The 22,043-nt window shown below is 44.1% G+C and overlaps 8 non-coding genes and 1 pseudogene across 8 annotated transcripts; all 9 read left to right on the top strand.

Moving 5' to 3' along the window:
* The first annotated feature begins 5,750 nt into the window (after positions 1-5,750).
* Positions 5,751-5,957, top strand: LOC141220710 (U2 spliceosomal RNA; annotated as a pseudogene).
* Positions 5,958-7,072: 1,115 nt separating this feature from the next.
* On the top strand, positions 7,073-7,263 carry LOC141220509 (U2 spliceosomal RNA). The gene has a single exon (XR_012288716.1). It is a non-coding gene; the product is annotated as a U2 spliceosomal RNA (small nuclear RNA).
* Positions 7,264-8,378: 1,115 nt separating this feature from the next.
* Positions 8,379-8,569, top strand: LOC141220508 (U2 spliceosomal RNA). Its single transcript, XR_012288715.1, has one exon. It is a non-coding gene; the product is annotated as a U2 spliceosomal RNA (small nuclear RNA).
* Positions 8,570-9,684: 1,115 nt separating this feature from the next.
* Positions 9,685-9,875, top strand: LOC141220791 (U2 spliceosomal RNA). The gene has a single exon (XR_012288932.1). It is a non-coding gene; the product is annotated as a U2 spliceosomal RNA (small nuclear RNA).
* Positions 9,876-10,990: 1,115 nt separating this feature from the next.
* LOC141220507 (U2 spliceosomal RNA) lies at positions 10,991-11,181 on the top strand. The gene has a single exon (XR_012288714.1). It is a non-coding gene; the product is annotated as a U2 spliceosomal RNA (small nuclear RNA).
* A 1,115-nt stretch (positions 11,182-12,296) lies between these two features.
* Positions 12,297-12,487, top strand: LOC141220506 (U2 spliceosomal RNA). The gene has a single exon (XR_012288713.1). It is a non-coding gene; the product is annotated as a U2 spliceosomal RNA (small nuclear RNA).
* Positions 12,488-13,605: 1,118 nt separating this feature from the next.
* LOC141220643 (U2 spliceosomal RNA) lies at positions 13,606-13,795 on the top strand. Its single transcript, XR_012288848.1, has one exon. It is a non-coding gene; the product is annotated as a U2 spliceosomal RNA (small nuclear RNA).
* A 6,178-nt stretch (positions 13,796-19,973) lies between these two features.
* Positions 19,974-20,162, top strand: LOC141220719 (U2 spliceosomal RNA). Its single transcript, XR_012288907.1, has one exon. It is a non-coding gene; the product is annotated as a U2 spliceosomal RNA (small nuclear RNA).
* A 1,115-nt stretch (positions 20,163-21,277) lies between these two features.
* Positions 21,278-21,468, top strand: LOC141220505 (U2 spliceosomal RNA). Its single transcript, XR_012288712.1, has one exon. It is a non-coding gene; the product is annotated as a U2 spliceosomal RNA (small nuclear RNA).
* Positions 21,469-22,043: the final 575 nt, after the last annotated feature.

The raw sequence follows: 22,043 nt of genomic DNA, 5'->3' as shown, positions 1-22,043 counted from the left end.
CACACCATCTATTTAGCAAATGCCCTTGTTATCAACAGCAGCCTTTTAAACTCACCTGAGCTAACAGGTATGTGCGCTGGTTACTCTGCTGCGCTTAAAATTTCTTTTTTGGTTTGCTACAATGCCTTTTCTGAAACGTTGTCTCCTTCTGCTGGAACACTGACTTCTTTCATTTAATGCCTGCAGACTATAAAAGAGAACCCAACCCAAAAAGTTTGGTTGATTAGTCTGTGGCATTCTGTTAAACTGTTGCTTATGGCGGTCTCTGTGAGCTTCTCAGCGACATTCAGCCAGCCAGGTATCCTGCCTGCAGTAGATGGAATGTGGCAATGGAACGCTGGCTGCGCGTGTCATAATAGGCTCTGAGCCTTTATATACCTGTGCACAGCAGCAGCCACCTTCAGTCTGCTGCTGGACAGCCAGCAGCAGCAGCAGGAGAGGTATGTAATCAGGAGCCCTCCTGCTAAGGGTAGACAGCTGCTCGTTCCACCCCACCCCCCGCCTTAATTGGTTCTCCTCCCTTCCAACGGTGTTGAGGCGGGTGGGAACAGCAGGGGGTGAAGGTGCTGTGTTTAAAGAGGTGGAGTTATGCAGATCTAAAACGCGTGGATTGCAGCAGCAGCAAGCCGAAAAGTGCAGGCATGTAAGGGATCTAGAGGTTGACAACATGTCTTCTTAACGGGAGTCCAGGAGCTCATCTCCACAAATGGACTTTTCAGGATCCTTGGGTGGCTCCGTAGTTTGAAACCAATTCTGGTTATCGCTTCTCGGCCTTTTGGCTCAGACCTAGTGTTTGGACAAGAGGTTCCTTGTGTACTAGCCCTCGGCCTTCCAGCATCGCCACTTCGGTGGCTTAAGCTGGATGCTGCTATAGGGGGAGAGTGAGGAGGAAACGAGAAGGCGATTCCTGAAGCGACCATGGGTGTCAAGCTTCGTTTTGCTGGGACCGGGGATCCCCGGGTCAAGAATGCTTTCCGTATCGAGGTCTCTGAGGAGAAGAAGGACCATTTCTCGTTGTCATACCTGGTCAACGCCATTTTCTATGAAATCCTGAAGATCCAGAAGTCGGAGATCATCTGTTTGCAGGAGTTCAGAAGGGAGCATAGGTACGTCTTGGTGCTTTCTTCTATGGCGGCTTGCCAAAACCTTTTCAAAACTCTTCAAGTCCTTTCAGAGCACCCTCAGCTGGATGGACTTATCTTCACTGTACTCTACTCTAAGGGGGATATCCCGGTGGTAATATTCATGCACAACCCCTTTATCTCCCGGGATGATATCACTGCATTCCTGAGAAGACACTGCATTTTTGTGCAATTCTCCCATAAAATCTTAAATGGAGAAGGGCTGTGGACTGGGAAGTATAAATACTTTGTGAGGTTTGGGATAGACCCTCATGGTCCTGGAGGTATTCACTATCCTCCCCTGAACTTTACAATTGGAAGAGACTCTGGATATCTGTTTTTTCCCGAGGCGCCATTGTTCTGCAGGAGATGCAACATGTTCGGGCATATCCAGGATTTCTGCAAGCAATTGCCAAACTGTAGAAAGTGCAACAAGTACGGTCATCTGGCGAAGGATTGTTCCAACCCGGTGGTATGTGATGCCTGCGGGGAGGAAGGACATGTGATTCGGGATTGTAAGGCTAAAGTCAAGCCTAGGTCCTTCTCCGAAGTGACCAAAGGTAAGCCTACTGTCCCTGCTGTTACCCCACAGGTGACTACTGCAGAGATCAATGCTGAGACGGAGCCCCCTGAGGTTGAAGATCTGGTGGGTGAGGCCCAGAACCTGTTGGACCCTCCGGCCCCTGCTGGGCCAGGTATGGAGATCTCCGAGTTGGATGTGGACCTCCCTCATCAGTCCGAAATATGTGGTGAGGGTGACATGGATGTGTCTCTAGCTCGAACCCCTGCATTGTCCTGGGGTGCTACAGACGAAGAGGTGGCCAGGGATGGTGGCCAAGGAGACTTTACTTCTGGGAGGTCTTTTGATGATGATGATACTCCTGAACTGGCCAATAAAAAACCCAGACGAGAGTACTCACCTGCCAGCGGAGGGTGCGACAGTCCTGCAAGTGACCGCATTTACCCGCAGGATGTCTTCTCCCCTGATGCTCCTTACCTTGGCATCCCTGAGAGCATCAACACCTTTGGGGTGCTTTCCCAGTCTGATGATAATGGATGAGTATGGTGTGATCAACATTGAGTCATGTATTTCTTTTCATTAATTAATGTCTTGCCAATCTGGTTGGGATGTAGTGTCCCTAAATGTAAGGCAGATCAGATCTAAAATCAGAAGAACAACTGTTCTGGACTACCTGAAACATTTAGGTGCTGATGTTTTTTGCCTTCAGGAGTGTGGGATTCAGGATGCTCCTTGTGACAAAGACTGGCCTTACGGACAGCATATCTGGTCAGGGTCTAATCATAATAAAAATGATGGGGTGGGGATATTAGTTGGGAATAAAGAAATCTCTATTGATAGTTATATTGTGGTGGAGGTGGGCCGATGTTTAATTGCATTTTTGAGTTATAGAGGGTGGCGGGTCAGAATTATTAATTTATATTGCCCTACAGGGAAGGAAGAGCGGCTTGCTCTTCTTGAAAAATTAAGTTTTTTTCTTCCAGGGAAATCTCCCACTATTTTTGTTGGGGACGTTAATTGTGTCACAGAAGGAAAGTGTGACATAACAGGAAAGAAATTGTCCCATTTAATTTGTGATTTTTCCTTTTTAGATGCAGCAGTTGTTGTTCTTGGCATGCCACCACCGCCGACATACCATGCTGACCGTGGTGAGATTCATTCCAGAATTGATTTAATGTTATTTTCTAAAAATATGGTATGTTTGGATTTTTCTCAACAAAAGGTACCTTTTTCGGACCATGAATGTTTGAGAGGCGTGTTTTGTGCGAATGGTGACCAAGTGTATGGCGGTGGGGTATGGAAGTTGAATGCAAGGCTGTTAGAGGATGATGAGGTGATGAATGAGTTTAATGTAAAGTATGAAAGATGGAGAATGCGTAAGAAGGATTTTGTGTGTGTTCTTGACTGGTGGGACTGGGTGAAAGTGCAATTTAAAACTTTCTTCAAAAAGTGGGGCTATAGAAAAGCTGCCAGATATAGGAATAGGTTTAATGACCTTAATAGACGGATTGACTGGTTGAGAAAGTGTGTTGCAAGTGGTTTGGAGATGTCTGATCAACTTACTGAGGCTAAGAATGAATTGAAGCGTGTGTTGGATGAGAAAGGAAAGGAAATTATATATCGTACTAAAATTGAGCACCTGGAGAAAAATGAGAAGTGTACGAGGTTCTTTTTTAAAAAAATGAATGGTAGGAAGACTGATATGAATGAAGTTGTGAATGAAAGTGGAACCAACTGTATGGGTGAGGATGTGCTGAAAGAAGTGAATAGGTTTTATAGCAAGTTGTATGATGAGAAATGGATTGACTCTGGGCTTGTGTCATATGTTCTGAATGGTGTGGAGAAAAAACTTGATTCTGAGGAGCGTGATCTATTGTGTGAGGATGTAGTTCTGGATGAAGTGAAGAATGTGGTGTGGAGTGCTAAAAAGAGTAAGACTCCTGGGAAAGATGGTATACCTGTAGAGTTGTATGTGAAAGCATGGGAAGTTTTGGGAACAGATTTGACTGAGGTATGTAAGTATATGTGGGTGAATGGTAGGTTGTGTGAATCAATGAAAGAAGGAGTGGTTGTGCTTGTGTATAAAAAGGGTGAGAGGAAACGTTTGGAAAACTGGAGACCAATAACACTGCTGAATTCGGATTATAAGGTCTACAGTAAGTTACTGGCAAATCGTATGCGTGAAGTGATTGGTAGTGTTGTGGAGGAGGACCAAGTATGTGCAGTGCCTGGAAGAAGTATGAGTGATAACTTGTTATTGTTGAGAGATATGATTGGGGATTGCAAGGATAGAAAGCAGAAATGTATGACTTTAGCTATTGATTTTGAGAAGGCGTTTGACAGGGTTTCGCATGTGTTTTTGTTTAAAGTACTGGAAAGAATGGGGTTTCCTAGAGAATTTGTGAATTGTGTAAAATCATTGTATGATTGTGTGTCAAGTGAGTTCTTGGTTAATGGGTGGCTGTGTGACAAAGTGAAGATTAGGTCAGGAGTAAGGCAGGGGTGTCCTATGTCCCCCGTCTTATTTGTATGTGTAATAGAACCATTGTTATGTTTGATTAGACGGGATAAAATGATGAGAGGTTTGTTGGTGCCTGGTAGTGGTGGTAAGCATGTGAAAGTGTTAGGTTATATGGATGATGTTGTGGTTGTGAGTGAAAGTATGGCTTCTTTGAGTAGAATTAAATTGCTTTTGGATTTTTTTGTTGGTGCGTCTGGTTTTAGGGTAAATTGGAATAAATGTAGTTTTAAATGTTTTGGAGATAGTAGTATTCGTATGGATGGTGTAAAGTGTGAAGAGGGTGCAATCAAGATTTTGGGCGTATTATTTAATGATGACTTAAAAGGGAATGAAAGTTGGGAAGAGTGTGGTATGCGGGTTGAACGTAAATTGAATTTTTGGCGAATGAGAGAATTGACTCTGCGTGGTAAGGTGTTAATTATCAAAGCAGTGATTCTCCCTATCCTGCTTTATGTGGCGACTGTTTTTCCTTCTCCTTACAGGAAAATTAAGAGAATAGAGAAGTTGGTATTCACATTCCTGTGGTGTAGTAAGATGGAGAAGTTGAAGCGGGAGAGCCTTTTTAAGGCTTGTCAGCATGGTGGGCTGGCCTTTCCCAATATTGAAGTTTTTTTAGGCCTTAATTATATTAAGACTGTGGTTATTTTGCTGGGTAAAGGCAATAAAGGTGCTTTTATGGCTAATTATTCTGCTGGATGGATGTTGTATGGGTTATGCTGGAGGAAGAGAGATGCGAGTGTGCCTGTGGCCTTTAAGTGTCCTGTTTGGTATGAGGTGATTGAGAAATTTGTGAGAAAGCATGATTTGTTGAGTGTGGGAATGAATGATTTTAGAATGACCAAGAATGTGGTGAAAAGAATGAGTGCAAATGAGGTAGAGTGTAATATTGTTGGGCTGAGAGGGAATGAGGTTTCAGATGCATGGAAGAAGTTAGATACGTATGGGATGTCAAACAAACAGAAGGATGTTGTGTGGATGACTTTACATAATATTTTACCTGTGAGAGAAGTGCAGAAGAAAAGAGAGTTGATAAGAACAGATGTGTGTCCGAGAGTGGGATGTGGTGGTTGTGAGACTGTCAGGCATGTTATGTGGGATTGTGAGTACGCGTACAGTGTGTGGAAGTGTGTAGGTGGATTGTGTAAGGGTTTAGCAGGCGTGAATTTTGTGGATTGGCGTGTGGCGATGTTTGGAATTGGTGCGTGTAGTCGGTCTAAAGATAGAATTTTATGGTTGATAATGGCTTGTGTGATGGAGAGTTTGTGGGATGCAAGGAACCTTGGACTTTTCAAAAGGAAATCTTTATCAGTGAATGAATGTGTTAGACTTATTCTTTCAAGACTATACCTGATATATAAGTTGGACAGCAGAGGCGGTGGTGGCACAGATGCCGAAGGGATTTGGAAATTTAAAAAGTGGCATTACCTTATCAAATACCAGTGATTTTTTTCTTTGTGATTCCTTGAAGTTTCTGCATTTGTGTTACGTAAAGGATGTTCCCTTGTGATTATATTTTGTCTTATACTACTGCTAAATAAATAGAACCATGATGATGAGAAGTTTTAAGTAGCAAATTTTGGAGAAATTCATACTGTTTGCTAAAAAACTAAACTGAATGGTTTAAAAAAAAAAAAAAAAAAAATCTGTTCTTATCAGTTTAATATCTGATACGTCCCCTATCTGGGGACCATATATTAAATGGATTTTTAGAACAGGGAGATTGAAAAAGAGCTTGCTCTGTCCACTCCACGCATTGACCTGGTATTGCAGTATCTCCAGGACCGGTGCACCCCTTCTTTAATGCAGTTTCTAAAATCAGAAAGAATTGAATTCAATGTTTTTTGTTCATTTTGCTTGTTTGTCGGATTTTGGGATGGACTCTTTGGCTTTGCTTTTCTTCTCCTCATTGGATTTTTCATGTTCAAAGTTGCAGAAGCCAGATTACAAGCTCATTTTGGTTCAACTTCAGCAACTGTGCATTGCATTGCCATGTAATGTGATGCAATGCTATCTTTCTAGCTCTCCCTTTTTACTTCCTTTTGGATAAACAGACATATTAGGCAAGCATTTTGGAGCTTTCACCTAAATAACTACAGGTGGTGAGATAAGCTGCACAATATAATTGACCTTTCAGTATATTGTTGCACACACACCATCTATTTAGCAAATGCCCTTGTTATCAACAGCAGCCTTTTAAACTCACCTGAGCTAACAGGTATGTGCGCTGGTTACTCTGCTGCGCTTAAAATTTCTTTTTTGGTTTGCTACAATGCCTTTTCTGAAACGTTGTCTCCTTCTGCTGGAACACTGACTTCTTTCATTTAATGCCTGCAGACTATAAAAGAGAACCCAACCCAAAAAGTTTGGTTGATTAGTCTGTGGCATTCTGTTAAACTGTTGCTTATGGCGGTCTCTGTGAGCTTCTCAGCGACATTCAGCCAGCCAGGTATCCTGCCTGCAGTAGATGGAATGTGGCAATGGAACGCTGGCTGCGCGTGTCATAATAGGCTCTGAGCCTTTATATACCTGTGCACAGCAGCAGCCACCTTCAGTCTGCTGCTGGACAGCCAGCATCAGCAGCAGCAGGAGAGGTATGTAATCAGGAGCCCTCCTGCTAAGGGTAGACAGCTGCTCGTTCCACCCCACCCCCCGCCTTAATTGGTTCTCCTCCCTTCCAACGGTGTTGAGGCGGGTGGGAACAGCAGGGGGTGAAGGTGCTGTGTTTAAAGAGGTGGAGTTATGCAGATCTAAAACGCGTGGATTGCAGCAGCAGCAAGCCGAAAAGTGCAGGCATGTAAGGGATCTAGAGGTTGACAACATGTCTTCTTAACGGGAGTACAGGAGCTCATCTCCACAAATGGACTTTTCAGGATCCTTGGGTGGCTCCGTAGTTTGAAACCAATTCTGGTTATCGCTTCTCGGCCTTTTGGCTAAGATCAAGTGTAGTATCTGTTCTTATCAGTTTAATATCTGATACGTCCCCTATCTGGGGACCATATATTAAATGGATTTTTAGAACAGGGAGATGGAAAAAGAGCTTGCTCTGTCCACTCCACGCATTGACCTGGTATTGCAGTATCTCCAGGACCGGTGCACCCCTTCTTTAATGCAGTTTCTAAAATCAGAAAGAATTGAATTCAATGTTTTTTGTTCATTTTACTTGTTTGTCGGATTTTGGGATGGACTCTTTGGCTTTGCTTTTCTTCTCCTCATTGGATTTTTCATGTTCAAAGTTGCAGAAGCCAGATTACAAGCTCATTTTGGTTCAACTTCAGCAACTGTGCATTGCATTGCCATGTAATGTGATGCAATGCTATCTTTCTAGCTCTCCCTTTTTACTTCCTTTTGGATAAACAGACATATTAGGCAAGCATTTTGGAGCTTTCACCTAAATAACTACAGGTGGTGAGATAAGCTGCACAATATAATTGACCTTTCAGTATATTGTTGCACACACACCATCTATTTAGCAAATGCCCTTGTTATCAACAGCAGCCTTTTAAACTCACCTGAGCTAACAGGTATGTGCGCTGGTTACTCTGCTGCGCTTAAAATTTCTTTTTTGGTTTGCTACAATGCCTTTTCTGAAACGTTGTCTCCTTCTGCTGGAACACTGACTTCTTTCATTTAATGCCTGCAGACTATAAAAGAGAACCCAACCCAAAAAGTTTGGTTGATTAGTCTGTGGCATTCTGTTAAACTGTTGCTTATGGCGGTCTCTGTGAGCTTCTCAGCGACATTCAGCCAGCCAGGTATCCTGCCTGCAGTAGATGGAATGTGGCAATGGAACGCTGGCTGCGCGTGTCATAATAGGCTCTGAGCCTTTATATACCTGTGCACAGCAGCAGCCACCTTCAGTCTGCTGCTGGACAGCCAGCAGCAGCAGCAGCAGGAGAGGTATGTAATCAGGAGCCCTCCTGCTAAGGGTAGACAGCTGCTCGTTCCACCCCACCCCCCGCCTTAATTGGTTCTCCTCCCTTCCAACGGTGTTGAGGCGGGTGGGAACAGCAGGGGGTGAAGGTGCTGTGTTTAAAGAGGTGGAGTTATGCAGATCTAAAACGCGTGGATTGCAGCAGCAGCAAGCCGAAAAGTGCAGGCATGTAAGGGATCTAGAGGTTGACAACATGTCTTCTTAACGGGAGTCCAGGAGCTCATCTCCACAAATGGACTTTTCAGGATCCTTGGGTGGCTCCGTAGTTTGAAACCAATTCTGGTTATCGCTTCTCGGCCTTTTGGCTAAGATCAAGTGTAGTATCTGTTCTTATCAGTTTAATATCTGATACGTCCCCTATCTGGGGACCATATATTAAATGGATTTTTAGAACAGGGAGATGGAAAAAGAGCTTGCTCTGTCCACTCCACGCATTGACCTGGTATTGCAGTATCTCCAGGACCGGTGCACCCCTTCTTTAATGCAGTTTCTAAAATCAGAAAGAATTGAATTCAATGTTTTTTGTTCATTTTACTTGTTTGTCGGATTTTGGGATGGACTCTTTGGCTTTGCTTTTCTTCTCCTCATTGGATTTTTCATGTTCAAAGTTGCAGAAGCCAGATTACAAGCTCATTTTGGTTCAACTTCAGCAACTGTGCATTGCATTGCCATGTAATGTGATGCAATGCTATCTTTCTAGCTCTCCCTTTTTACTTCCTTTTGGATAAACAGACATATTAGGCAAGCATTTTGGAGCTTTCACCTAAATAACTACAGGTGGTGAGATAAGCTGCACAATATAATTGACCTTTCAGTATATTGTTGCACACACACCATCTATTTAGCAAATGCCCTTGTTATCAACAGCAGCCTTTTAAACTCACCTGAGCTAACAGGTATGTGCGCTGGTTACTCTGCTGCGCTTAAAATTTCTTTTTTGGTTTGCTACAATGCCTTTTCTGAAACGTTGTCTCCTTCTGCTGGAACACTGACTTCTTTCATTTAATGCCTGCAGACTATAAAAGAGAACCCAACCCAAAAAGTTTGGTTGATTAGTCTGTGGCATTCTGTTAAACTGTTGCTTATGGCGGTCTCTGTGAGCTTCTCAGCGACATTCAGCCAGCCAGGTATCCTGCCTGCAGTAGATGGAATGTGGCAATGGAACGCTGGCTGCGCGTGTCATAATAGGCTCTGAGCCTTTATATACCTGTGCACAGCAGCAGCCACCTTCAGTCTGCTGCTGGACAGCCAGCAGCAGCAGCAGCAGGAGAGGTATGTAATCAGGAGCCCTCCTGCTAAGGGTAGACAGCTGCTCGTTCCACCCAACCCCCCGCCTTAATTGGTTCTCCTCCCTTCCAACGGTGTTGAGGCGGGTGGGAACAGCAGGGGGTGAAGGTGCTGTGTTTAAAGAGGTGGAGTTATGCAGATCTACAACGCGTGGATTGCAGCAGCAGCAATCCGAAAAGTGCAGGCATGTAAGGGATCTAGAGGTTGACAACATGTCTTCTTAACGGGAGTCCAGGAGCTCATCTCCACAAATGGACTTTTCAGGATCCTTGGGTGGCTCCGTAGTTTGAAACCAATTCTGGTTATCGCTTCTCGGCCTTTTGGCTAAGATCAAGTGTAGTATCTGTTCTTATCAGTTTAATATCTGATATGTCCCCTATCTGGGGACCATATATTAAATGGATTTTTAGAACAGGGAGATGGAAAAAGAGCTTGCTCTGTCCACTCCACGCATTGACCTGGTATTGCAGTATCTCCAGGACCGGTGCACCCCTTCTTTAATGCAGTTTCTAAAATCAGAAAGAATTGAATTCAATGTTTTTTGTTCATTTTGCTTGTTTGTCGGATTTTGGGATGGACTCTTTGGCTTTGCTTTTCTTCTCCTCATTGGATTTTTCATGTTCAAAGTTGCAGAAGCCAGATTACAAGCTCATTTTGGTTCAACTTCAGCAACTGTGCATTGCATTGCCATGTAATGTGATGCAATGCTATCTTTCTAGCTCTCCCTTTTTACTTCCTTTTGGATAAACAGACATATTAGGCAAGCATTTTGGAGCTTTCACCTAAATAACTACAGGTGGTGAGATAAGCTGCACAATATAATTGACCTTTCAGTATATTGTTGCACACACACCATTTATTTAGCAAATGCCCTTGTTATCAACAGCAGCCTTTTAAACTCACCTGAGCTAACAGGTATGTGCGCTGGTTACTCTGCTGCGCTTAAAATTTCTTTTTTGGTTTGCTACAATGCCTTTTCTGAAACGTTGTCTCCTTCTGCTGGAACACTGACTTCTTTCATTTAATGCCTGCAGACTATAAAAGAGAACCCAACCCAAAAAGTTTGGTTGATTAGTCTGTGGCATTCTGTTAAACTGTTGCTTATGGCGGTCTCTGTGAGCTTCTCAGCGACATTCAGCCAGCCAGGTATCCTGCCTGCAGTAGATGGAATGTGGCAATGGAACGCTGGCTGCGCGTGTCATAATAGGCTCTGAGCCTTTATATACCTGTGCACAGCAGCAGCCACCTTCAGTCTGCTGCTGGACAGCCAGCAGCAGCAGCAGCAGGAGAGGTATGTAATCAGGAGCCCTCCTGCTAAGGGTAGACAGCTGCTCGTTCCACCCCACCCCCCGCCTTAATTGGTTCTCCTCCCTTCCAACGGTGTTGAGGCGGGTGGGAACAGCAGGGGGTGAAGGTGCTGTGTTTAAAGAGGTGGAGTTATGCAGATCTAAAACGCGTGGATTGCAGCAGCAGCAAGCCGAAAAGTGCAGGCATGTAAGGGATCTAGAGGTTGACAACATGTCTTCTTAACGGGAGTCCAGGAGCTCATCTCCACAAATGGACTTTTCAGAATCCTTGGGTGGCTCCGTAGTTTGAAACCAATTCTGGTTATCGCTTCTCGGCCTTTTGGCTAAGATCAAGTGTAGTATCTGTTCTTATCAGTTTAATATCTGATACGTCCCCTATCTGGGGACCATATATTAAATGGATTTTTAGAACAGGGAGATGGAAAAAGAGCTTGCTCTGTCCACTCCACGCATTGACCTGGTATTGCAGTATCTCCAGGACCGGTGCACCCCTTCTTTAATGCAGTTTCTAAAATCAGAAAGAATTGAATTCAATGTTTTTTGTTCATTTTGCTTGTTTGTCGGATTTTGGGATGGACTCTTTGGCTTTGCTTTTCTTCTCCTCATTGGATTTTTCATGTTCAAAGTTGCAGAAGCCAGATTACAAGCTCATTTTGGTTCAACTTCAGCAACTGTGCATTGCATTGCCATGTAATGTGATGCAATGCTATCTTTCTAGCTCTCCCTTTTTACTTCCTTTTGGATAAACAGACATATTAGGCAAGCATTTTGGAGCTTTCACCTAAATAACTACAGGTGGTGAGATAAGCTGCACAATATAATTGACCTTTCAGTATATTGTTGCACACACACCATCTATTTAGCAAATGCCCTTGTTATCAACAGCAGCCTTTTAAACTCACCTGAGCTAACAGGTATGTGCGCTGGTTACTCTGCTGCGCTTAAAATTTCTTTTTTGGTTTGCTACAATGCCTTTTCTGAAACGTTGTCTCCTTCTGCTGGAACACTGACTTCTTTCATTTAATGCCTGCAGACTATAAAAGAGAACCCAACCCAAAAAGTTTGGTTGATTAGTCTGTGGCATTCTGTTAAACTGTTGCTTATGGCGGTCTCTGTGAGCTTCTCAGCGACATTCAGCCAGCCAGGTATCCTGCCTGCAGTAGATGGAATGTGGCAATGGAACGCTGGCTGCGCGTGTCATAATAGGCTCTGAGCCTTTATATACCTGTGCACAGCAGCAGCCACCTTCAGTCTGCTGCTGGACAGCCAGCAGCAGCAGCAGCAGGAGAGGTATGTAATCAGGAGCCCTCCTGCTAAGGGTAGACAGCTGCTCGTTCCACCCCACCCCCCGCCTTAATTGGTTCTCCTCCCTTCCAACGGTGTTGAGGCGGGTGGGAACAGCAGGGGGTGAAGGTGCTGTGTTTAAAGAGGTGGAGTTATGCAGATCTAAAACGCGTGGATTGCAGCAGCAGCAAGCCGAAAAGTGCAGGCATGTAAGGGATCTAGAGGTTGACAACATGTCTTCTTAACGGGAGTCCAGGAGCTCATCTCCACAAATGGACTTTTCAGGATCCTTGGGTGGCTCCGTAGTTTGAAACCAATTCTGGTTATCGCTTCTCGGCCTTTTGGCTAAGATCAAGTGTAGTATCTGTTCTTATCAGTTTAATATCTGATACGTCCCCTATCTGGGGACCATATATTAAATGGATTTTTAGAACAGGGAGATGGAAAAAGAGCTTGCTCTGTCCACTCCACGCATTGACCTGGTATTGCAGTATCTCCAGGACCGGTGCACCCCTTCTTTAATGCAGTTTCTAAAATCAGAAAGAATTGAATTCAATGTTTTTTGTTCATTTTGCTTGTTTGTCGGATTTTGGGATGGACTCTTTGGCTTTGCTTTTCTTCTCCTCATTGGATTTTTCATGTTCAAAGTTGCAGAAGCCAGATTACAAGCTCATTTTGGTTCAACTTCAGCAACTGTGCATTGCATTGCCATGTAATGTGATGCAATGCTATCTTTCTAGCTCTCCCTTTTTACTTCCTTTTGGATAAACAGACATATTAGGCAAGCATTTTGGAGCTTTCACCTAAATAACTACAGGTGGTGAGATAAGCTGCACAATATAATTGACCTTTCAGTATATTGTTGCACACACACCATCTATTTAGCAAATGCCCTTGTTATCAACAGCAGCCTTTTAAACTCACCTGAGCTAACAGGTATGTGCGCTGGTTACTCTGCTGCGCTTAAAATTTCTTTTTTGGTTTGCTACAATGCCTTTTCTGAAACGTTGTCTCCTTCTGCTGGAACACTGACTTCTTTCATTTAATGCCTGCAGACTATAAAAGAGAACCCAACCCAAAAAGTTTGGTTGATTAGTCTGTGGCATTCTGTTAAACTGTTGCTTATGGCGGTCTCTGTGAGCTTCTCAGCGACATTCAGCCAGCCAGGTATCCTGCCTGCAGTAGATGGAATGTGGCAATGGAACGCTGGCTGCGCGTGTCATAATAGGCTCTGAGCCTTTATATACCTGTGCACAGCAGCAGCCACCTTCATTCTGCTGCTGGACAGCCAGCAGCAGCAGCAGCAGCAGGAGAGGTATGTAATCAGGAGCCCTCCTGCTAAGGGTAGACAGCTGCTCGTTCCACCCCACCCCCCGCCTTAATTGGTTCTCCTCCCTTCCAACGGTGTTGAGGCGGGTGGGAACAGCAGGGGGTGAAGGTGCTGTGTTTAAAGAGGTGGAGTTATGCAGATCTAAAACGCGTGGATTGCAGCAGCAGCAAGCCGAAAAGTGCAGGCATGTAAGGGATCTAGAGGTTGACAACATGTCTTCTTAACGGGAGTCCAGGAGCTCATCTCCACAAATGGACTTTTCAGGATCCTTGGGTGGCTCCGTAGTTTGAAACCAATTCTGGTTATCGCTTCTCGGCCTTTTGGCTAAGATCAAGTGTAGTATCTGTTCTTATCAGTTTAATATCTGATACGTCCCCTATCTGGGGACCATATATTAAATGGATTTTTAGAACAGGGAGATGGAAAAGAGCTTGCTCTGTCCACTCCACGCATTGACCTGGTATTGCAGTATCTCCAGGACCGTTGCACCCCTTCTTTAATGCAGTTTCTAAAATCAGAAAGAATTGAATTCAATGTTTTTTGTTCATTTTGCTTGTTTGTCGGATTTTGGGATGGACTCTTTGGCTTTGCTTTTCTTCTCCTCATTGGATTTTTCATGTTCAAAGTTGCAGAAGCCAGATTACAAGCTCATTTTGGTTCAACTTCAGCAACTGTGCATTGCATTGCCATGTAATGTGATGCAATGCTATCTTTCTAGCTCTCCCTTTTTACTTCCTTTTGGATAAACAGACATATTAGGCAAGCATTTTGGAGCTTTCACCTAAATAACTACAGGTGGTGAGATAAGCTGCACAATATAATTGACCTTTCAGTATATTGTTGCACACACACCATCTATTTAGCAAATGCCCTTGTTATCAACAGCAGCCTTTTAAACTCACCTGAGCTAACAGGTATGTGCGCTGGTTACTCTGCTGCGCTTAAAATTTCTTTTTTGGTTTGCTACAATGCCTTTTCTGAAACGTTGTCTCCTTCTGCTGGAACACTGACTTCTTTCATTTAATGCCTGCAGACTATAAAAGAGAACCCAACCCAAAAAGTTTGGTTGATTAGTCTGTGGCATTCTGTTAAACTGTTGCTTATGGCGGTCTCTGTGAGCTTCTCAGCGACATTCAGCCAGCCAGGTATCCTGCCTGCAGTAGATGGAATGTGGCAATGGAACGCTGGCTGCGCGTGTCATATTAGGCTCTGAGCCTTTATATACCTGTGCACAGCAGCAGCCACCTTCAGTCTGCTGCTGGACAGCCAGCAGCAGCAGCAGCAGCAGGAGAGGTATGTAATCAGGAGCCCTCCTGCTAAGGGTAGACAGCTGCTCGTTCCACCCCACCCCCCGCCTTAATTGGTTCTCCTCCCTTCCAACGGTGTTGAGGCGGGTGGGAACAGCAGGGGGTGAAGGTGCTGTGTTTAAAGAGGTGGAGTTATGCAGATCTAAAACGCGTGGATTGCAGCAGCAGCAAGCCGAAAAGTGCAGGCATGTAAGGGATCTAGAGGTTGACAACATGTCTTCTTAACGGGAGTCCAGGAGCTCATCTCCACAAATGGACTTTTCAGGATCCTTGGGTGGCTCCGTAGTTTGAAACCAATTCTGGTTATCGCTTCTCGGCCTTTTGGCACGATCTATCAGGTTTACCTGTGTGGTCTTGCCTGTGAGGTGCTCTTGGTACCCTTTCTCTCGGCCTGGGGGGATCGTTCCTTTTCGGAGGGACTTAACCCCCCTGCTGCTATTGGGAGGAAGGATTAGTCCGGGAGCAACGGGAAGGGATCCCATGAAGGCTTGCGCCTTTCAGAGAGAAGAGTCGGTACGTTCCTGAGTGAAGGATGCCGGCAACGCTCACATATTCATCGGGTGATGCCCGGATGCGGAACACCGTGAGGATTGAAGTTGGAGCAGGATCGAGGACGGAGAAGAATTTGGATTACATCTGCCATAGGATTCTGCTTGGAGTTCTGGAGTTTCGGCGGGAAGACATATTCTGCTTCCAGGACAATGAGTACAAGGGGACTTACACCATCACCTTCAAGAGCCAGGGATGCTGTCACCAACTCGTACAAAAGGTAAATGAGAAAAACTACTTGGATGAATTGGATGGACTAACCTTTTGTCTCTTGTATGCCTATGACGAGATCCCTATCGTGGTGCATTTCCCGAACCCCTTTGTGGAAGCTGCAGACATCTCGACCTACCTTATCCGTTATTGTGACGATCTGAGATACCTGGGCACTGTGAAGAACGCGGTAGGCTTCTGGTGCGGCAAGAGGAGGTACATGGCCCGTCTAAAGAGGGAACCAAGCGGAGTGGGAGGAATGCTACACCCTCCCTCAACATTTGTGATCGGTAAGAGCAGAGGCTACTTATTTTACCCTGGAATGCCGGTATGTTGCAGGAACTGTGGACAAATGGGTCATACCCAAACGTCCTGCACGGGCAGGAAAGTAGACCGCTGCAATAATTGCAGCTGTTACGGACATTTAATGAAGGACTGTCCCGCTGGGAGGAAATGCAATCTTTGTGGTGAGGCGGGGCACATGTTCCGAGGATGCCCCAACAGGACCAGGACCAGGACCTACGCAGAAGCTGCATCTTCTGCAGCTGAGCCGATGCGCCCGCCGGTCTTCACTGGCGGGCCGGCGTCGGAGGGCGGTTCGAAGGGCGAGAAGGCTGGGATGGAGCAGGGAGCCGGAGGCCCCTCTGGGGTGGCCCCTGCATCGAAGTCCCTTAACGATGGGCGTTCCTCGCATGGACCGGAGCGGAGGGATCCTCCTTCTGGGAGGGTACCCTCCGTGTCGATGGTTCCCGATACCGATCCTGTTGGGCTGGAGGGTGGTGCCCCTGTGCGGTTGGCTACAGGGGACCACGCAGCGATGGCCTCAGGATCTTCCAGGGCGATTAGCCAGCCAGATGAGGGGGCTTTGCTTCTAGGTGGCGAACATCAGGGAATCGGTGTTGGTGATCTTATCCTGATGGACCAGTCTCTCCCCCTGGAGGAGGTGGAGGAAGAGGAGGACTGCACCAGTGACCTAGTGGAGTCTGCCCCGAAAAAGAGACGGAATGTCGAAGCCCCAGCGTCTCCTGGAATGTGGCTGGGAACCGTGACCTACGAGGGGGCAACCGCCGGCTCACAGAATATCGAGTCGTTTGGGTCCTCTAGCCCGGATGTCCTGGAGCAATTTGACATACAGGGCTTTGAGTCAGGTGTCCTCATGGAAGATCCACCACCCTGACCTATGAATGCCGACATTAAGACTTGTCTCACTGAATGTGAGGTCATTAAAGAGCCCAGTTCGTAGGGCTGCTCTATTTAAGTACTTAGAAACCACTGACTTTGACATATGTTTATTACAGGAATGCGGGATACAACATGCACTAAATTATAATGACATCAAGACAGATTGGAGACTGGGGCCCTCCATCTGGTCTGGCTCCAATGACAACAAGTCAGCGGGGGTGGGCTTCCTCTGTCGTGGGAGAAATATTACTGTAAATGCTGTCACAGAAATAGTACCAGGCAGAGTGGTTTTAGTGCATTTTAAATTTAATGGTTTTACCCTACGTGTAATGAATATTTATGCTCCCCCTGATAAGCAAGAGAGAATTAATTTATTTGGGATATTGCCATTGTACTGTACTGGGTCATCTCCCCTGATCGTAGGGGGTGATTTTAATTGTCTTTGTGCTAGTGAACAACGAGCGGGGGGTGACCCTTTACGCAAATTGGATAAGTCATGTCATCTATTGAAAGATTTTATAACTGATTTTAAATTATGCGATGCGTGGAGGTCACTCCTGCCGACGGACCCTGGTTATACGTGGTCCGGAAGAGGGGTGTCCTCCAGGATCGATTTTATTTTCCTATCAGATGATTTTAACCCTGTAAAATGTGTTTTAACATCAAATATATTTTCTGACCATAAGGGCTTGGAGGTGCACCTAGAATACCGGGATGAACAGAGGGTCAACAGGGGCCTCTGGCGTCTAAGTACTTACCTGCTGGAGGACCCTCTGATTCGACAAGACTTTGGTAAAGCCTATCAAGCCTGGCGGCGACAAAAACCTTTTGATGCCCCTATGGTAACCTGGTGGGAAAATTTGAAAAAAAAAGTCAGAATGTTTTTTATAAAAGCAGGGAGACGTAAAGCTAGAGAGAAAAAAAGATGTTTTAGTGATCTTAATACCAAACTACAAACACTTTTTAAATTCAAAGAGCTAGGGGTGGAGGTGGGAGATGATATTGCTAGCCTAAAAACTGAAATCCAGAACTGCATAGACACAAAGGGGAAAGAGATTATTTTTAACTCTAGAGTGCAGCACTTGGAGGAGGGGGAGAAGTGCTCTCGCTTCTTCTTCAAAAAAGTCATGGATAAAAGAGAAGTGATCACAAATCTAGAGGGTGAAACATCTATGCAGGGAATGTTGAATGCTACTTTTAACTTTTATAAGCATCTTTTTAGTAAAAAGTGTATAGATGAGTCCTTTTTATCTGATGCTCTTAATGATCTCGATTTTAAGTTAAATTTTACAGACCAGGAGTTTTTAGAACGCGATATTGTTTTAGAGGAATTATTTTATGTTTTTAAAAGTTTCTCTAAGGGCAAAGCACCTGGGTGTGATGGACTACCTGTAGAGTTTTATCTTACTTTTTGGGACATTTTAAAAGAGGACCTTTTTATGCTTTTTAAAGAAGTTTTTATTTGTGAACAGTTGCCATTTTCGTGGAGGAGAGGAGTGGTGTTTTTGATATATAAAAAAGGTGATCGCAGTGCTCTAGCGAATTGGAGACCCATAACTCTCCTAAACGTTGATTACAAGGTACTTGCTAAGGTGGTTGCAAACCGGCTCAGGAATGTCATTGCCAAACTAATCCAGTCTGAGCAGGTTTGTAGTGTACCAGGCAGAAGTATTTCAGAGGTTTTAAACGTATTAAGGGATGTAATTTGGTATTCCAGAGACCGGGGTCAAAATGTAGCTCTTTTAGCCCTAGATTTTGAAAAAGCTTTCGATAGAGTCTCTCATAGATTTCTTTTTAGAGTTTTAAAAAGAATGGGTATCCCTAATATGCTTTTAAATTGTATTAAGATTTTATATAAAAATTGTTTTAGTCAAATTTCTCTTAATGGCTTTTTAACAGATGGAGTTCCCCTTGAGTCCGGAGTGAAGCAGGGATGCCCCTTGTCGCCCATCCTGTTCATCTGCGCCATGGAGCCCCTGCTGAGCGCAATAAGGAAAGACAAAGTGATTAGAGGGGTTCCTGTTCCTGGCGGAGGTGGCAGTGATGTGAGAGTCTTTGGCTACATGGATGACGTGACGGTTGTGTGCGTGGACCCTGCTTCCCTCCGGAGGGCGGTGTTGCGCATTGAATTTTTTTCCCAGGCATCCGGGTTTAAACTTAATTTAAATAAATCTGAATGTCTGACTTTGGGATCCTGGGACACCGCCCAACTCCCGCAGCTCACTATAAAACGAGACAATGTAAAAATTCTTGGAGTTGTTTTTAACGAGGAGAATGTGGGAACTCAAAGCTGGGAGAATGTCATAGAAAAAATGTCAAAGAAAATATCATTTTGGGGTTTGAGGTCCCTAACAATGGAGGGGAAAATTTTAATTATAAAATCAGTGTTGTTACCCCTCATACTGTATATAGCTATGGTGTACCCCCCCTCTGATGTTTTAATTAAAAAAATGACTAGGATGATCTTTATGTTTTTATGGAACTCCAAAATGGAAAAATTAAGGAGAGAAATAATGAGGAAGAATAAAATGAACGGCGGAAGGGATGTTCCCGACTTACATATTTATTTGTATTTAAATTATTTCTGCTTTTGTTTCAAACATTTTAATGGTAATAGTGCGCTAAGTTATTTTTTAAAATATACTTGTGGGATGATTTTTAAAAGATGGTTTAAGTTGTCGTTGAATTCCCCTGTTTTACTATGCCCCCCCAAACACCAAGCAATCTTAGAAAAGACTGTTCGATTTTATAGCCTTGGTGATTTTAATATGGACATTTTTAAAGACCGCAAGAAGCTTTTATCTTTTCTGAGGAGGAATGAAGATGTGACCCCCATAGTAAATTTCTCAGAAGAGAGATCGAAGCAAGTTTGGAAGAATGTCTTCGGGAAATTCTTAGCAAATGGACATAAGGACATCGCATGGATGGTGGTCCACCAGTGCCTCCCCACCAGAGAATTTCAACACAGGAGAGGCCTGGTGGCCAGAGCAAAATGCCCCAGAGACTCATGTGTTTATGACGAAACCACCTTGCACCTTATGTGGAATTGCCCATTTGCACAGGAACTTTGGCACAAAGTTGGGATTCTTTTAAAATGGACTTGCGGTTTAAGAGATTTTAACCATGAATATGTTTTATATGGCCTTTTTAAATGTCCGACCCCTCAACAGTATTGTATATGTTGGTGTATGATTAACTGTTTTAAAGACGCCCTTTGGAAGGCACGCAATATTTTACTTTTTAAACGTGACGCTATTTCTGTGAAGGATTGTCTTAAAATTGCTTTTAGCCAGATGTATATTTATTACTTGAGGGATGTGAAATGTATTGGGAGAAGGGATGCCAATCGTATATGGGGTTTTTATGGGTGGAATTCTGTGTTTTAATAATGTACTGTTTGTGTTGTTGTTTTTGATTGTAAACCATCTTTTACGCACTTAATAAAATATGTTGAAACCTGATCTGTTCTTATCAGTTTAATATCTGATACGTCCCCTATCTGGGGACCATATATTAAATGGATTTTTAGAACAGGGAGATGGAAAAGAGCTTGCTCTGTCCACTCCACGCATTGACCTGGTATTGCAGTATCTCCAGGACCGTTGCACCCCTTCTTTAATGCAGTTTCTAAAATCAGAAAGAATTGAATTCAATGTTTTTTGTTCATTTTGCTTGTTTGTCGGATTTTGGGATGGACTCTTTGGCTTTGCTTTTCTTCTCCTCATTGGATTTTTCATGTTCAAAGTTGCAGAAGCCAGATTACAAGCTCATTTTGGTTCAACTTCAGCAACTGTGCATTGCATTGCCATGTAATGTGATGCAATGCTATCTTTCTAGCTCTCCCTTTTTACTTCCTTTTGGATAAACAGACATATTAGGCAAGCATTTTGGAGCTTTCACCTAAATAACTACAGGTGGTGAGATAAGCTGCACAATATAATTGACCTTTCAGTATATTGTTGCACACACACCATCTATTTAGCAAATGCCCTTGTTATCAACAGCAGCCTTTTAAACTCACCTGAGCTAACAGGTATGTGCGCTGGTTACTCTGCTGCGCTTAAAATTTCTTTTTTGGTTTGCTACAATGCCTTTTCTGAAACGTTGTCTCCTTCTGCTGGAACACTGACTTCTTTCATTTAATGCCTGCAGACTATAAAAGAGAACCCAACCCAAAAAGTTTGGTTGATTAGTCTATGGCATTCTGTTAAACTGTTGCTTATGGCGGTCTCTGTGAGCTTCTCAGCGACATTCAGCCAGCCAGGTATCCTGCCTGCAGTAGATGGAATGTGGCAATGGAACGCTGGCTGAGCGTGTCATAATAGGCTCTGAGCCTTTATATACCTGTGCACAGCAGCAGCCACCTTCAGTCTGCTGCTGGACAGCCAGCAGCAGCAGCAGCAGGAGAGGTATGTAATCAGGAGCCCTCCTGCTAAGGGTAGACAGCTGCTCGTTCCACCCCACCCCCCGCCTTAATTGGTTCTCCTCCCTTCCAACGGTGTTGAGGCGGGTGGGAACAGCAGGGGGTGAAGGTGCTGTGTTTAAAGAGGTGGAGTTATGCAGATCTAAAACGCGTGGATTGCAGCAGCAGCAAGCCGAAAAGTGCAGGCATGTAAGGGATCTAGAGGTTGACAACATGTCTTCTTAACGGGAGTCCAGGAGCTCATCTCCACAAATGGACTTTTCAGGATCCTTGGGTGGCTCCGTAGTTTGAAACCAATTCTGGTTATCGCTTCTCGGCCTTTTGGCTAAGATCAAGTGTAGTATCTGTTCTTATCAGTTTAATATCTGATACGTCCCCTATCTGGGGACCATATATTAAATGGATTTTTAGAACAGGGAGATGGAAAAAGAGCTTGCTCTGTCCACTCCACGCATTGACCTGGTATTGCAGTATCTCCAGGACCGGTGCACCCCTTCTTTAATGCAGTTTCTAAAATCAGAAAGAATTGAATTCAATGTTTTTTGTTCATTTTGCTTGTTTGTCGGATTTTGGGATGGACTCTTTGGCTTTGCTTTTCTTCTCCTCATTGGATTTTTCATGTTCAAAGTTGCAGAAGCCAGATTACAAGCTCATTTTGGTTCAACTTCAGCAACTGTGCATTGCATTGCCATGTAATGTGATGCAATGCTATCTTTCTAGCTCTCCCTTTTTACTTCCTTTTGGATAAACAGACATATTAGGCAAGCATTTTGGAGCTTTCACCTAAATAACTACAGGTGGTGAGATAAGCTGCACAATATAATTGACCTTTCAGTATATTGTTGCACACACACCATCTATTTAGCAAATGCCCTTGTTATCAACAGCAGCCTTTTAAACTCACCTGAGCTAACAGGTATGTGCGCTGGTTACTCTGCTGCGCTTAAAATTTCTTTTTTGGTTTGCTACAAAGCCTTTTCTGAAACGTTGTCTCCTTCTGCTGGAACACTGACTTCTTTCATTTAATGCCTGCAGACTATAAAAGAGAACCCAACCCAAAAAGTTTGGTTG

The sequence above is a fragment of the Phyllobates terribilis genome, unplaced genomic scaffold, assembly GCF_046119375.1.
Source record: "Phyllobates terribilis strain yellow unplaced genomic scaffold, ASM4611937v1 Scaffold_298__1_contigs__length_2340664, whole genome shotgun sequence".
Lineage (NCBI taxonomy): Eukaryota > Metazoa > Chordata > Amphibia > Anura > Dendrobatidae > Phyllobates > Phyllobates terribilis.
Note: the sequence above shows the minus strand (reverse complement) of the source record. Positions and strands in the feature narration are given on the sequence as shown.